The following is a 12,658-nucleotide window of genomic DNA, read 5'->3' as shown; positions in this document are numbered from 1 at the left end:
AAGGGAATCTTTTCTTTTATTATAAAGGTTACAATCATAATAGTTTTGTTGTTTGTTTTTTTGGTTGGTTGATTTGATCTTATTATGTGTCTCTGGATGGCACCAAATTTTTTTTAAAAGATTTATTTATTATATATGTACACTGTAGCTGTGTCCAGACATACCAGAGAGGGCATCAGATCTCATTACAGATGGTTGTGAGCCACCATGTGGTTGCTGGGATTTGAACTCAGAACCTCTGGAAGAGCAGTGAGTGCTCTTAACCTCTGAGCCATCTCTCCAGCCCGGCACCAAATTTTTAGGCTATCCTTTTGCCTCTGACTCTCAAGTTGCTGGGATTATAGACAGATGCCACCTTGCCTGGCTACATAGTTGTTAACAGGTAATGATCGAATCCTTGGTTTTTCTTATTCTTTAAAATTTGACAAATTTTCTCTTTTACTGTTGTACTAAAGTCAGGAGCTACATGCCTGTCCTTGTTTTATAGTGAGGTATTGAAGTTAGTGCTTACATAAGCATGCTTAACAGTTACGTTTTAGAAAAGACTGTAAGGTGGAAATAAAATTAAAGCTATCATAATGTACACGGATAACCACTAAAGTTTTAAAAAATGTTGGCTGACTCTGTGTGTGTGTGTGTGTGTGTGTGTGTGTGTGTGTGTGTGTGTGTGTGTGTGTGTCTGGGTATGTTTAGGGGCATGTGTGCCATAGCATCCTTGTGGAGGTCAGAGGACAACTTGCAGGACTCAGTTTTCTCCATTCACCTTGTGAGTTCTGAGGGCTAAACTCAGGTTTGACTTGGCAACAGGAGCCTGCTGATCCCCCTGCCACCTCAGGACTAAATTCCTCACGAATACTGGCTTTATTTATGTATTTATTTTTCCAGCGCTTTATGCATGCTGTGCCAGTGCTCCACAGGGGGCTGCATCCACAGCCCTGGGTTTTCTTCTGTTGTTTAAATGTTTATTTCATTATTTTATGTGCATGTGTGTGGGCCTGAGTGCACATTCATGCTCCGTGTGTGTATCCCCAGAGGGTATCGAATCCCTGGAACTGGAGTTAACAGCCATCTATTTTGGGCCATCTGATGTGGGTGCTCAGAACCAAACCCAGGTTCTCAGGAAGAGAATCAGGTGTTCCTAATCTCTGAGCCGTCTTTCCATCCCTAATAACTTTTTAAGATATTCACACTTGCACAGTCATCATAGTTATCTAATTTTAGAAAAGTTTCATCACCTGGGATGGGAGTAGGGCTCACTTGGTACGGTTTCCCAAGCATGATGAGGTCCTGGGTTTAATCTCTAGCATAAACATGGCTTGGGGTATATGCCCATAATCCCAGTACTCAGGAGATCAAAGCAGGAGGATTAGAAATTTGTCATTGACTATATTGGGAGTTCAAGACCGTCCTGGGCAAGAAACTTTGTTGAAAAAAATAAAACCTCTTTTACCTCATTGAAAAAAACCTAAAACCATTTGCAGTCAGCATGCCATTCTTTCTCCCGTCTGCCCCTGGCAACCCTTGCACCAGCCCTGTCATTGTAGGTTAGCCTGCTTTATATAAGTGGATTCTTGTGATCTGTGTTCTCCTGAGACTACTTCCTGCTGATGAGGGGCATTGAGTTCCTTGGGGCAAGTTTGATCTTTGCATCAGAATATCTAATTTCTTCTCCTCGTTTCTTCTTTGTGCAAGACTTCTTAACAAACCACAACCAACCACCAACCACCAACAATCAGTCTATTCCCCACCTTTCAAGGCCCTAGTATTTATAGACCCTCTGAAAAGTCCCTAGAATTCCAAATATCACATAATCACAGAAACTATCTGCAGCTGGCAAAATCACACCTCTGTTAGACTAAGCACAGGGAAAATCAGTCACCTCTGCACATGGTCCAAAGCAGCTGTATACCCCACACCTGGGATTAAAACGAAACCTATTCTTCTAATAGTTCTATGTTTTTCGAAGAAGCCAGAACTCCAAAATTGTCACTACACCACAGTTTGTTCTTTGTTGGTTGATACTTGTATCCATTACCTCCCATTTGGGGCTATTGTAAATAGGGTTGCTATGAACATTGGTGTGCATTTTTTTTGTGGAGGTATGTTTTTCCTTCTATCCAGGATATAGACAAGAGTAAATGTCTAATTTGTGTGGTAACTGTGTGTGATATTCTGAGTAACCGCAGAACCAATTTTCAGAGAAGTGGTACTGTTTTACTTCTCCACTAGCAAAATGCAGTGTTCTCATTTTTCAACATCCTCAATGCTATCAGCCTTTCTGGAGGCAGGATCTCAAGTATCCAGGGCCAGCTTTGGATTCCTCCCAGCTCTGCCTCCTAAGGTGCTCTCTCCTGCCTGGCTCTGATGTTGGATTGTAGTCATTACTGATGGGTATGAAATTGTGTCTTACTGTGGGTTTACATTCTGAAGGACTCTCATGTAGCCCAGGCTAACCTTAGACTTTCTTTTCTGTGAAGCTGTGCCTAGCTGTGAGCTTCAGATCGCCAAGTGTTGGGGCTCACACGCAAGTACCACTGTGCCCAGCTTTGAGTCACATTTCTGTGCTAACTAATTATTTTGGGTTTCTTTTCATGTGTTTCTTAGTCTTTTGTTCATGTTATTTGGAGACATCTATGGCAATGTTGGCAATGTTTTAATTGGGTTAATGTTGTTGACATGTATACCATGAAGTTTTAATGTTTCTTTCAAGAATTGCTTTGTACTAATATAATATATTTTCTTTCTGTCTGTTATGTTTTTCAGTGTTAGGGATTAAACACAGGACTTAAGGCATGTTAAATATATGATCTACTGTAGAGCCATGCTCCCATTCCCCTACTGGATTATATAATAGACACATGGAATTTTATAAGCTACTTTTTAAAGTAATAATGCTGTAGCCATCTTTTCATGTTCAGAATTATATCACCTTTTACAACTGCTTTGTAGTCTTTATATGAATACAGTATAATTTAAGACCTAATTCTTCTATGACAGTTATGCGTTGGTGTCAGAGCTTTATTCATGCCCTGCAGGTGCTGAATCACCGAGTCACACCCCAGCTGTACAGGGATTCATTTGAAAGGGAAAGAGAGGCTCGCCACACTTGGAATGTCCGATTCCCTTCTCAGGACGCTGCATTGCAGCCACTAGAGCAACACTTACCACATGGACAAATCCCCCACTAAAGCTGTCCAGTGATACCCATCTTCCCATGCCTTCCCCACCAGGTTCCCAGCACTGGGTAGGAGTGTTTTTGCTTATTTTTAAAAATTCAACTCAAGAGGTTCTGGTAGGCATTACATGTCTCTTTTAATTTGCATTTGTTTATTAAAATAAAGCTGGTTGGAGTTGTGTTTGTTTCCCCTGTTGAACTTGTACGTGTGTTGGGGGATTACTTCCGGTGCCAAGAGTCCGTTTCCTGTGCCGAGCATTTGCCCCTGTGCTTGTGTTTGGCAGGGAGCAGCTTTCTACTCTTCCCACACTCAGACAACCTTCCTTTTCATCTCTACCTGGGCTCCTTCTAAGGCTGGGAGAGGGTTCCTAGGAACATTTTTACCTGGTTATACTTTTCGTTACGTTTTCAGAAGTCGACCTACACATATACAATGTTTATCCGTGTAACAGATATCTGTGCTTAGTGTTATTATCATTTTTAGCATTTAGGCTAGGGGCCCCTTGTTCTATCTGTTTGGTCCATCTGTGGCGTCTCCATGTATTCTGAAGATTTGAAAGTTATGATCAACTGTTGTGTACAGTCCTTCCCTGTTCTCAAACTGTTGACCAGAAGTAGAAACACCTATTTTGGTTAGTTCCTGTGGTGACCCAGCAGAGTTACTTAATTTCCTAAAGCATCTTTCTTAAGTAGCCTGTGATAGCTCCTTTTAAAATCTTTACGTTTGTAAGTCTTAGGTATCGTGTTTTCTGTGGCTTGGAAATTTGTCCATCCTGAGTGGTGTGCCCTCCATGTGATTTGTTTATTAGGTTTCTGAATTTATTATGGGCACACATTTTATAACCCGGTGGGCACAAATTCAATGAACTTTTGTTGAACAAGACATGCTCTCACTTGTTTTGTTGTGAGAGTGGAGACATGGAGAAGGGAGGTGTGAGCACGAAGGGCTTTCAGCAGCAGCAGGCAGATGTGTCAAGGTTAGCAGGTGCTGCTGCTTTTTAAGGCTCCCCCTGTACCACAGACGCAACCCTGTGGCTGCAGCACTCCACAGGGTTTTAAAAGGTCTCCTTTTCTGAGCACCTTTGAATGGCACTGTGGAAAGCTGGTGTTTCAAAAGATAGTGTTTGGGTATAATACAATTCTTTAGGACCCACAGGTAATAGCGCCCATAAAGGATAAATACAAAGAAAATACAGTCAGAAGAGGGCTGGACCTAGAGTTGGGCTCTGAAAATAAGCAGACACTATTAGCCAAGAAATGGTTAATGGAATGGCAGTGTTTGCGAACATGGCAGACACCAGCTTTATGATTGCGTTTTGCTTGCGTTCTGTGGCATCCTGGGTGGAAACCTTCATGATGTTGCAGGATAGGGATGCTGGATAGCGGCTCTGGGGGGCAGACTGGGAAACAACTGCCAAGTTAGAATTAGAAGTGTGTAGGGCGGTTTCAAAAGGACCATGACAGGCTCTTGTACTTGTTGGCTTGCGCTTCCTGTATGAAGTCAGTGGCTCTTTTCTAGGATCCCTGGGGTGTATCATCACCAGATGTCACCTTCTCTCAGAGTCTGAGGAACCATGAGGACAGTGAGGGACCTTACTCCCTATCAAGCTTGCTTAGATCATAAAAAGTGAACACTATTTCTACATTTTAAAAATGCCTCCCTCTCCTGGTTTTGATTGTTTTAAGTTTTACTGTGTAGCTCAAGTTGCCTATAATGAAGCCTATGCTGGTCTCAAACTTGAGTGATCTTCCTGCTTCAGCCTCTAGAGTACTGAGGTCACAGGCATGCACCACAGCGTGCAGCCAGTTCTCTTTCCCACAAATAGCCTGGAGCCTTTGCCTGCATTCTCTTCTCCCCGCCCTTCCGAGGGGGCAGAGTGCACATGCGCAGGACTTGTTCAGTTGGTTGGTTGTACGCACTGCCTTGTGAGAATGGAAGGTCACGGTGAGGGAAAGTAATGGTAGAGGTTTAAAGGTGAGTCTCTGAGCTTTTGACAACTGGACAGCAATTGTCCTGATGTCACGTGCAAAATGTTCCCTGGGCTGCTTACCTTCAGTAGAAGCTGCCAAAGATTACTTAGTGGCATAGCGCACCTATTTTTGATGTTAAGGATATGAAAATGGTTAGTTCTCCCCATTTTACCCTTGTGCAGATACTTACCATGAGGTTTTCCTAGGCTTTGAGTAATATTAATAGGAGAAAAGCACTAGGTAAGTGCTATAATTGCCATGGAGGACGTTGTACATCCTTACCTAGTAGCCTGCACTTTCAGAGTGGAGAGCAGCTGAGCAGCTTTATGAGCGTGGGAGTTAGCCAGCAAATGTAGTCTGAAAGCAGGCGCAGGCGTTTGGTGCCTGTGAATTTGTCACTGTAATTTCAGAGACCAGGATGAATGAAAACCAGCTCCTTAGGCAGGAGGGTAAATGGCTGCCAACCACATCCACACGGAGCTGCAGGTCAGGTTTGGAGAAAGGCAAGACAGTGAGCTCTGATGACAAAGGCATGCTGTCCTTTCAAACCCGGGGACTCTTGGAAGTTCTTGCACACACCAAATGTGTGCTGTGAACAGGCCAGAAACTTAGTGGATGCCCTAGAGGAAAAAAGGAAGTCTGTGAGTCTTTACCTCAGGGAATTTACACTTGGAAACAAAACTAGCAGGGAAAAGCCCCGACCTTCTTGCTAGGCAGATGCTACTGGTTGGAGCCAGGTCGGGAGAAGCACTTGGCAGAAATTTTTGTGAGAGCCTACAGCCAGGACCTGTGTGAGCTCAGAGAACAACTCTGGAGACAGGTGTCTTTGGAGCCTTTGGCTAAATACCACCTCTCTCAAGCCAATTTTACTGTTTGAAGTTTGTTTTAAGATTGACTTACATTTGCATTAAAATAAACTCAAGTTGAATGCTCAGTGTTTATGCATCTTAAAAATAGATGACTAGTCTTTACATAGTCTTTACTAGTTCCATACAGTAAGCAGCAAATTAGGAAGGCCTCCGGGGACAGCAGGGGAAATTTGAATAGCACTAGGACAGGCTAGGTGTGAGCTCTTTAGGTCCCTCTTTCCATCCTGACCTAGGAGCAGTTCTATCTACAGGACAGGCTTGTAGGTGTGTCTGGGAAATCTGAGGAGTATTTTTGCCTTGAGTGAGTTAATTAAAAAGAACTGGGGACCCTGTCATACATAGGTCCTTGCAGCTTCTGGATACAGCTGTTGAAACAGTTCTTCAAGTTCACAAAGCAGGTGTTGAGCAGGTCTGTTTGAGGGGAATGAATAGGAGGAGGCTTGCAGCCCACCCCTGGGACCCTTGTTCTTCGTGACTGATTGAGGGAGAGCGTAGTCGTGGAGCTGGTGCTGGAGAGCAGCGTCTCTCACAGGTTGGCAGTGCATCGCCTGTAGCCACTCCTAGATCTGTGGTCGTGGGCACTTTCAGGAACATGCTTATCTTATATATGGAAATCATTCCCTTTCTCCGTGTCTGTAAAAAAGGTCATTTGTTTTTGTTTATTTTTGTCTGTGTGTGTGCCACAGCATGCATGTGGAGGTCAGAGGACAACTTTTAGGAGTCACTTCTCTCCTTCCACCACATGAGGTCCAGGGATCAGGCTCTTGGCCTCAGACTGGGCCCAAGTGCCTTTATAAGCTCCTCACTGTTTTTTGTTTGTTTTTGTTTTTGTTTTGTTTTGTTTTTTACTTATGCTTCACACATGCTAGACATGTAAGCATTCTACCTCTGAGCCACACTCCAAGTTCCTAGTCAGTCTTCTTTATAATTTCCAGAACCATTGTACGGTGCTGGAAACTAGACTTTGAGTACAGTTACCTTCTAGCTTAGATAAAATATATCCCTTAACACTGTGGTAAAATGTATAGAGTATCGGATTCACCATTTAGGCCAGTGTAGGTCTATGGTTCAGTATAGATGACTCGATTGTTGCTTAGACAATCACCTTAACCAAGAGACCACCATTACCATCCATTTCTAGAATTGTTTTTATCTTGCAAAACTAAAAATTTGTGCTCATTAAATAATAATGACTGCAGAGGTGGTGACACACATCTGTAATCCTGGTACCTTGGAACCTAAGACACTTGAGAAGAGTATAGTGGAGAGTAAAGTCCCACATACAGTGAGAGGCCTGGTTTCTTCAGGCACACAGAAGGCTATTGAACACAAGCTTTGTAAGAGGAGAGGTGACTTGTGAGTGTGGCGCAGAGGTGGCAGAGCCCGGGAGGGCTGTGAAATGAAGTGGGAGCCCTCAGCCGCCCTGAATGAACAGTGCCTTCCCATCTTTGAAGCCCGCCTTGTGGGTTTTGACTTCCTGTTTAATGCTCGTTTAACTCAGACTTTCTGAGTTCATGAGTGGGGTAAGTTGGTGAGCTACCTTCATTATGTGTGAGCATTTCTTTGTACGTTTGCCCTTTCTTCCAGGGAGTGTTGGCAGAGTTGGGAACCACACCTGGTGGAAGTGAAGGTGTATGCACCAACCAGTGGCCAAGGCCAGCCCTCACACCTCTGGTAGCCTGCTTGGGTGGGGGTGGGTGCACACTTCCAGGGAGCCTGCCCTCCCCAGCTTCCTGCTACTTCTGCCTTAACTGGTCTGCCCGCCCCCCCCCCCCCCCGCCCCCCCGGCTCTTCTTGTTTGCCTCAGGTCAGTTCTGCAGAGCTAGGGTCTCTGGCTTCTATTCTTCTGTGCGCTGGTGACCTAGCAGCTGCTTCTCTCACAACTGTTCCTTAGGTTCAGTTTGTGAATGGCAGTCTGCCCAGGAGGTGGCTGTTTCCATTGCTCATTCTGTGTCACAGTTTCACGCCCTCTGTGAACATTGAGTGTGCTCCAGCCTTGTCTCCATTTACTCTTCTAGTGAAGTAGGGAAAATGTGCTGCTGCTTCCTTCCCACCAGCATGTGGGTCCCCCAGCCCGCTCTGTTCTGTCATGTAGCTAGGCATTAAGGAACAGGTAGGTCTGAGGGCTCTGTTCACTTTTGGCACTTCCGTATCACTGCTTTTCAGTGCTAAACCCATTTAGACTGCAGGATTGCCTATAGTTTTTTTAATTTTGTGCCTTTAACATGTTGTATTAAAAACGCGACCTGAAGTATGGCTGTGAGTATGATTATCAAATGTTCTGTCAGCCATCACCAAACCCTGTGGCTACCAGTTGCCTGGCTTATGCTTTTGTGTGAGCTGAAGTGCTAGTCCAATTGAGGAGTTTCTTAATATCTGGTTCCTTACAGCATGAAATATCTATTTTCTGTAAAATTAAGTTTACTAAAAGCTAGAGAGGGGTAACGGTTGTCTTAAGAATGATGTGAGATGGGTGACAAATGTATCAACCTTTAAATATTGGAAGAAAATAGTTCTTCCCCCAGGTATGTCCGTGCTGAGGGTTACAGGCTCCACATGACCAAGAATAGCCCAGCCACAAAACTGCAAACTTACCATAAGATTCTCGTTTGTAATCTTACTATATTTTTTGTAACTTGATTGTGTAACTCTTTAGCATGGGCTGTGGGTTTTAGAAGGTCCTCTTTCAGAGGTTGGGCGTGGCTGGTAGAGGAAACCACCTCTATGAGGTAGGTCTGAAGGTCAGACCTGAAGTGAGGCAGAGGGAAGTTTCAGGAGAACTGAAGCATTGGCACATGCGCACACTGCCAGCTGCAGGCTGTTTGTTGGCTGATATTTTAAAGGGCGCAACCTGAGAAACACTCAGAAAGGAGGCCATTTGCCTCTGACCAGCTTCCAGTGTTAGCACTGACTTTCATAAGATTGCTAATTTATAGTGATAGAATTATAGAGGAACTCTGTGGGCAGGTAGGAGAGAAAAGTAAAGGGCTTGGGCATGTAGCCGGGTGGCAGTGGCTTAGCAAACCTTCCTTGTCTGAGGTGATTTGTGAAGAAGTTCAGCTTTCCACTGGTGCCTTGGATTAGATTGCTGGGTAGAAGGCTGGGGCTTGCTTTTCAGCTCTGCTGAAAAACTAGATTCCTGACTTTGGGCCAGAGCTTCTCTGGGTTTGCATTTCCTGACCCAGTGAAGAAGAGATTTAGTCCTGTGATCTCTTAAGGTTGCTTCTGCCATAAAACCCCAGGGTTCTGAGTTGAGGCTGATTTTTATCACTGTGCTAATAAGAGGATCTTCAATTATGTCATAGCCTTTGTACAACATAGTCATCCGTGTTATTTACTCGAGTCTGTTGGTTAGCCTCCCCCACTGTAACACGGCTGCCACGAGAAGAGATGCGATGCTATGGCCTAGGAATGGACTACAGAAGAAAAGTGAGGGTTGCCTCTGTGTGAGGAAGGCCTGGATGGTGTGCTGGCTAGTTCTAGTCAATTTGATGCAAGCTATAGTTATCAGAGAGGAGCCTCAATTGAAAAAGATCAGGCTGTAAGCAGACATACATATCTGTGGAGCATTTCTTAACTAGTGGTTATGGGTGGGAATACCTGAGGGCTGGGTCCTGGCTTCTGTAAGAAATCAGGCTGTGCAAGCCAGAAAGAGCAGGCCATGAAGCAGCACCTCTCCATGGCCTTTGCATCAGCTCTAGCCTGCAGGTCCCTGCCCTGTTTGAGTTCCTGTCCTGACTTCCTTTGGCGATGAACAGTGATGTGGAAGCCAGATAAATAAAGCCTTTTGTCCCAATATTGCTTCTGGTCATGGTGTTTCATCATAGCCGTGGAAACCCTAACTAAGATGGGGGCTCATGTGCCAAGGTGCACAGTGCCACAGCAAACTTGATGATGCTAACTGTGCAAGTGCTTGACAGGCACCCTGCTTTGTAGGCGGGACTTGACAAAGTGAGTATTCTCTTAAGTGTGAGAGCTTACACACAGGTCCTGGAGGTGTGATTTCAAAAGTTTGAAGATCTTACATTAAGTTTTTAAAATCTTAGTGAATAACTTTTTATTTTGTTTTGTTTTGTTTTGCTTTGTTTTGAGAAGGGCTTTCCCTATTTCTCTGGCTGCTGTGGAAGACACTGGTAGACTCAGAGTGGCCTCAGACTTGAGGTGGTCCTGTTATCTCTGCCTCGGAAGTGCTGGGTTACCATGTAAGCTGTGCCACTTGGCTCTCCTCTTCCTTCCAGGGTAGTTACTGAGGAAGCAGTGGGCTGCATGTTCACTGTAGTAAGCTGCCGCTTTCATGCTAGCTCTTCATGCTCGCTTAGCCTGTTTTCTTTTACACTGCAGAACCACCTGCCGGGCAGCCACACTCCTAGTGGGCTGGGCCTTCCCACATGGGTCATTAGTCAAGAAAATGCCCTAATTTTCTCAATTGAGAGTCCCTCTTCCCAAACCACTGTAGAAACCAGCAGGAGAAGGTGTTTGCTGTACAAGTCTGATGACCTGAGTTCAGGCTCCATAGCCCAGGTAAAGATGGAGGGAGAGAACTGACTCCATGAAGCTGTCCTGTGACCACTACACACCATGGCACATATGCACACATGCACATACACACTGATAGTGGTGGTGACAATGACGATGATGAAGGGGTTCTCCATTGTTTCTTAAATTTGAAGCAATTTTTCCCATTGCATTATTAAACCAGCACTTGTTCTTCTATCAATCCAACATCTCTATCAACAGCATTTCCGTTCGGCTTTTAATACTTTCTTACACAGTTGCTGCCCGAGTCTTACCAGCTCTCGCTGGTGATTGGCTTCCCACTCAGCTCTGGCTCATACACATCAGCTCAGGCCTGGTTCACCAGGACTTCTGAGATGGGGATGGAGTGGCTTTGAGATAGCACGTCTGACCTTGCTCCCAGGTGGTGACTGCCGCTGGTGGAGACTGCGTTCCGAGGGGAGGGCACAGAGTGCATGGAAGCCAACCAACCCTGGTTCCACTGCTCTCTGGGCTACTTTCTGTGCCTCACTGTCTGGCATCTTTGGTCTTTGAAGGAGCCCTAGCTTCAGATGCTCAGCTAGATTCTGAGAACTCCTTCCTACAGCCATTGTGTTGGGCTGAGGTTACAAGGCGAGGAGTCTTCTGCCCCCCTCAAGCTTACTACCGCCTGCTGAGGCTTGTAGGGAGCTGTCACACGGTGACATGCACTGTAATCAAAGTTGATAGTTGATATTAGAGGCTGCAGAAACATGAAGTGGGTCATGGATTTGGTGGCAGAAGTCATGCTAATTACAGTTTATCATCAGGCTCAGGGTTCTTAAGAGAAAGCCAGTGTTTAATATATTGTGCATTTTTATCTTTGTGTCCTTTTTGTGGGGACAGGGTCCTAGACACTGTAGTACTCAATTAGCACACTGTAGTGCTCAGTTAGCATTGGCTGAGTGAGGTTATCTGCCTCTCGTGGAAAGGTCAAAGGTCCCTTTTGTAACGCCTGACATAAAGAGCTTAGCGAGGGGGTGGGGTCATTTTGACAGTGCCTGAGAGTGACAGCAGGACATCTCTCTCATAAGGGAAAGGAAAAACCGCTAATGCTGCCCTGATTGTGAGGACTGCCTGCCAGCTGTTTTTTCTCATCCTTTCAAACCAGCAGATCAAAACCAGTCTGGGCCAGTTAGATAAGTGCTGTGACTCACCCCTACAAGCCTCTTCACTTTAATGCCTACCTCTGGTCATGGCTTTTCCCAAGTTTCACAGCTTCTGTCCAGCAAATCAGAATCCAGGAGCCTCTTCTGTGTTTTTGGAAACTAAGCTGAGTGAGCACCTCAGGGAAAGGAGTGGACACATGCACCTAAGCAGCGTCTGGTCAGCCTGCTCGTCTCAGGCTCTTGGCCCCAAGGTTGAGGCATTCTGTGATATTGGGGACCGGTTGCGACCTCTCCTCACAATTTCAAGCCTTTGAAGATCACCTTGCCTCTGCTTTCTTTTCAGTTTCCTCTTTTTGAAGCCCTGTTTTCTTAGTTTTGAGAGGCTTCTTCATTCCTGGTCCTGTTAGTTTGAGAGTGGCTGTTTCTCTAAACATCAGATTTGTGCTGTAAGGAAAGACACAGTCCGTCCAGTGCAAGACCTGCATCCACAGTGGAGAGCTGCAGATATTGCTGATGGAGTCCTCAGCTGGGAATGAGATACCATGGCCTCTGCTGAGCTCCAGACCTTGGCATCAGATCATATAAACTAGGTTGCAGTTGCCTCTGCAGGTGGGGGACTTTACTAAAATGGGAACGTGCTGGTAGAAGACCCAGTTTAGGAAGACAGATCGGAGTAGGGCTGTGTGTGAGCTTCCAGCAGTTGGCACTGATGGACTCTGTGGGTTGCAAACATAAGTTTGATGTTTGATGCGTCATTTTTCAGTTACTAGAAAAACAGTGTGGCATGTTTTAAAATAGAATGAGCAGTCAGTGATGGCCATAAGCCATTTCACTGTGGAAAGTAGAGTAGGGCAGTCAACAGCGCAAAACAGTGATAGGTGAGAAAAGTTGTTAAGTTTGAAAGACAGTAAAGAAGGGAAACGCTTCTGAACTTGAGCAGTCTCAGAGTTTCTTACCAGTTCTCCTACTCTCAGGGCCTTGCCTTGTGGCTTTTTTGACTC

General features: G+C 45.1%; 1 protein-coding gene across 39 annotated transcripts in view; it reads left to right on the top strand.

The window, feature by feature from the left end:
* Positions 1–12,658, top strand: part of Tmem131l (transmembrane 131 like) — a 133,825-nt gene that overhangs the window by 33,695 nt on the left and 87,472 nt on the right. For 8 of the 39 annotated variants that reach the window (XM_087633266.1, XM_087633254.1, XM_087633207.1 and 5 more), the window contains one exon: positions 3,036–3,244. The gene's annotated coding sequence lies outside the window, so the exon portion shown is untranslated. 39 annotated transcript variants of the gene reach the window in all.

The sequence above is a fragment of the Rattus norvegicus genome, chromosome 2 (genome assembly GCF_021556685.1).
Source record: "Rattus norvegicus strain SHRSP/BbbUtx chromosome 2, alternate assembly SHRSP_T2T, whole genome shotgun sequence".
Taxonomy (NCBI): Eukaryota; Metazoa; Chordata; class Mammalia; order Rodentia; family Muridae; genus Rattus; species Rattus norvegicus.
Note: the sequence above shows the minus strand (reverse complement) of the source record. Positions and strands in the feature narration are given on the sequence as shown.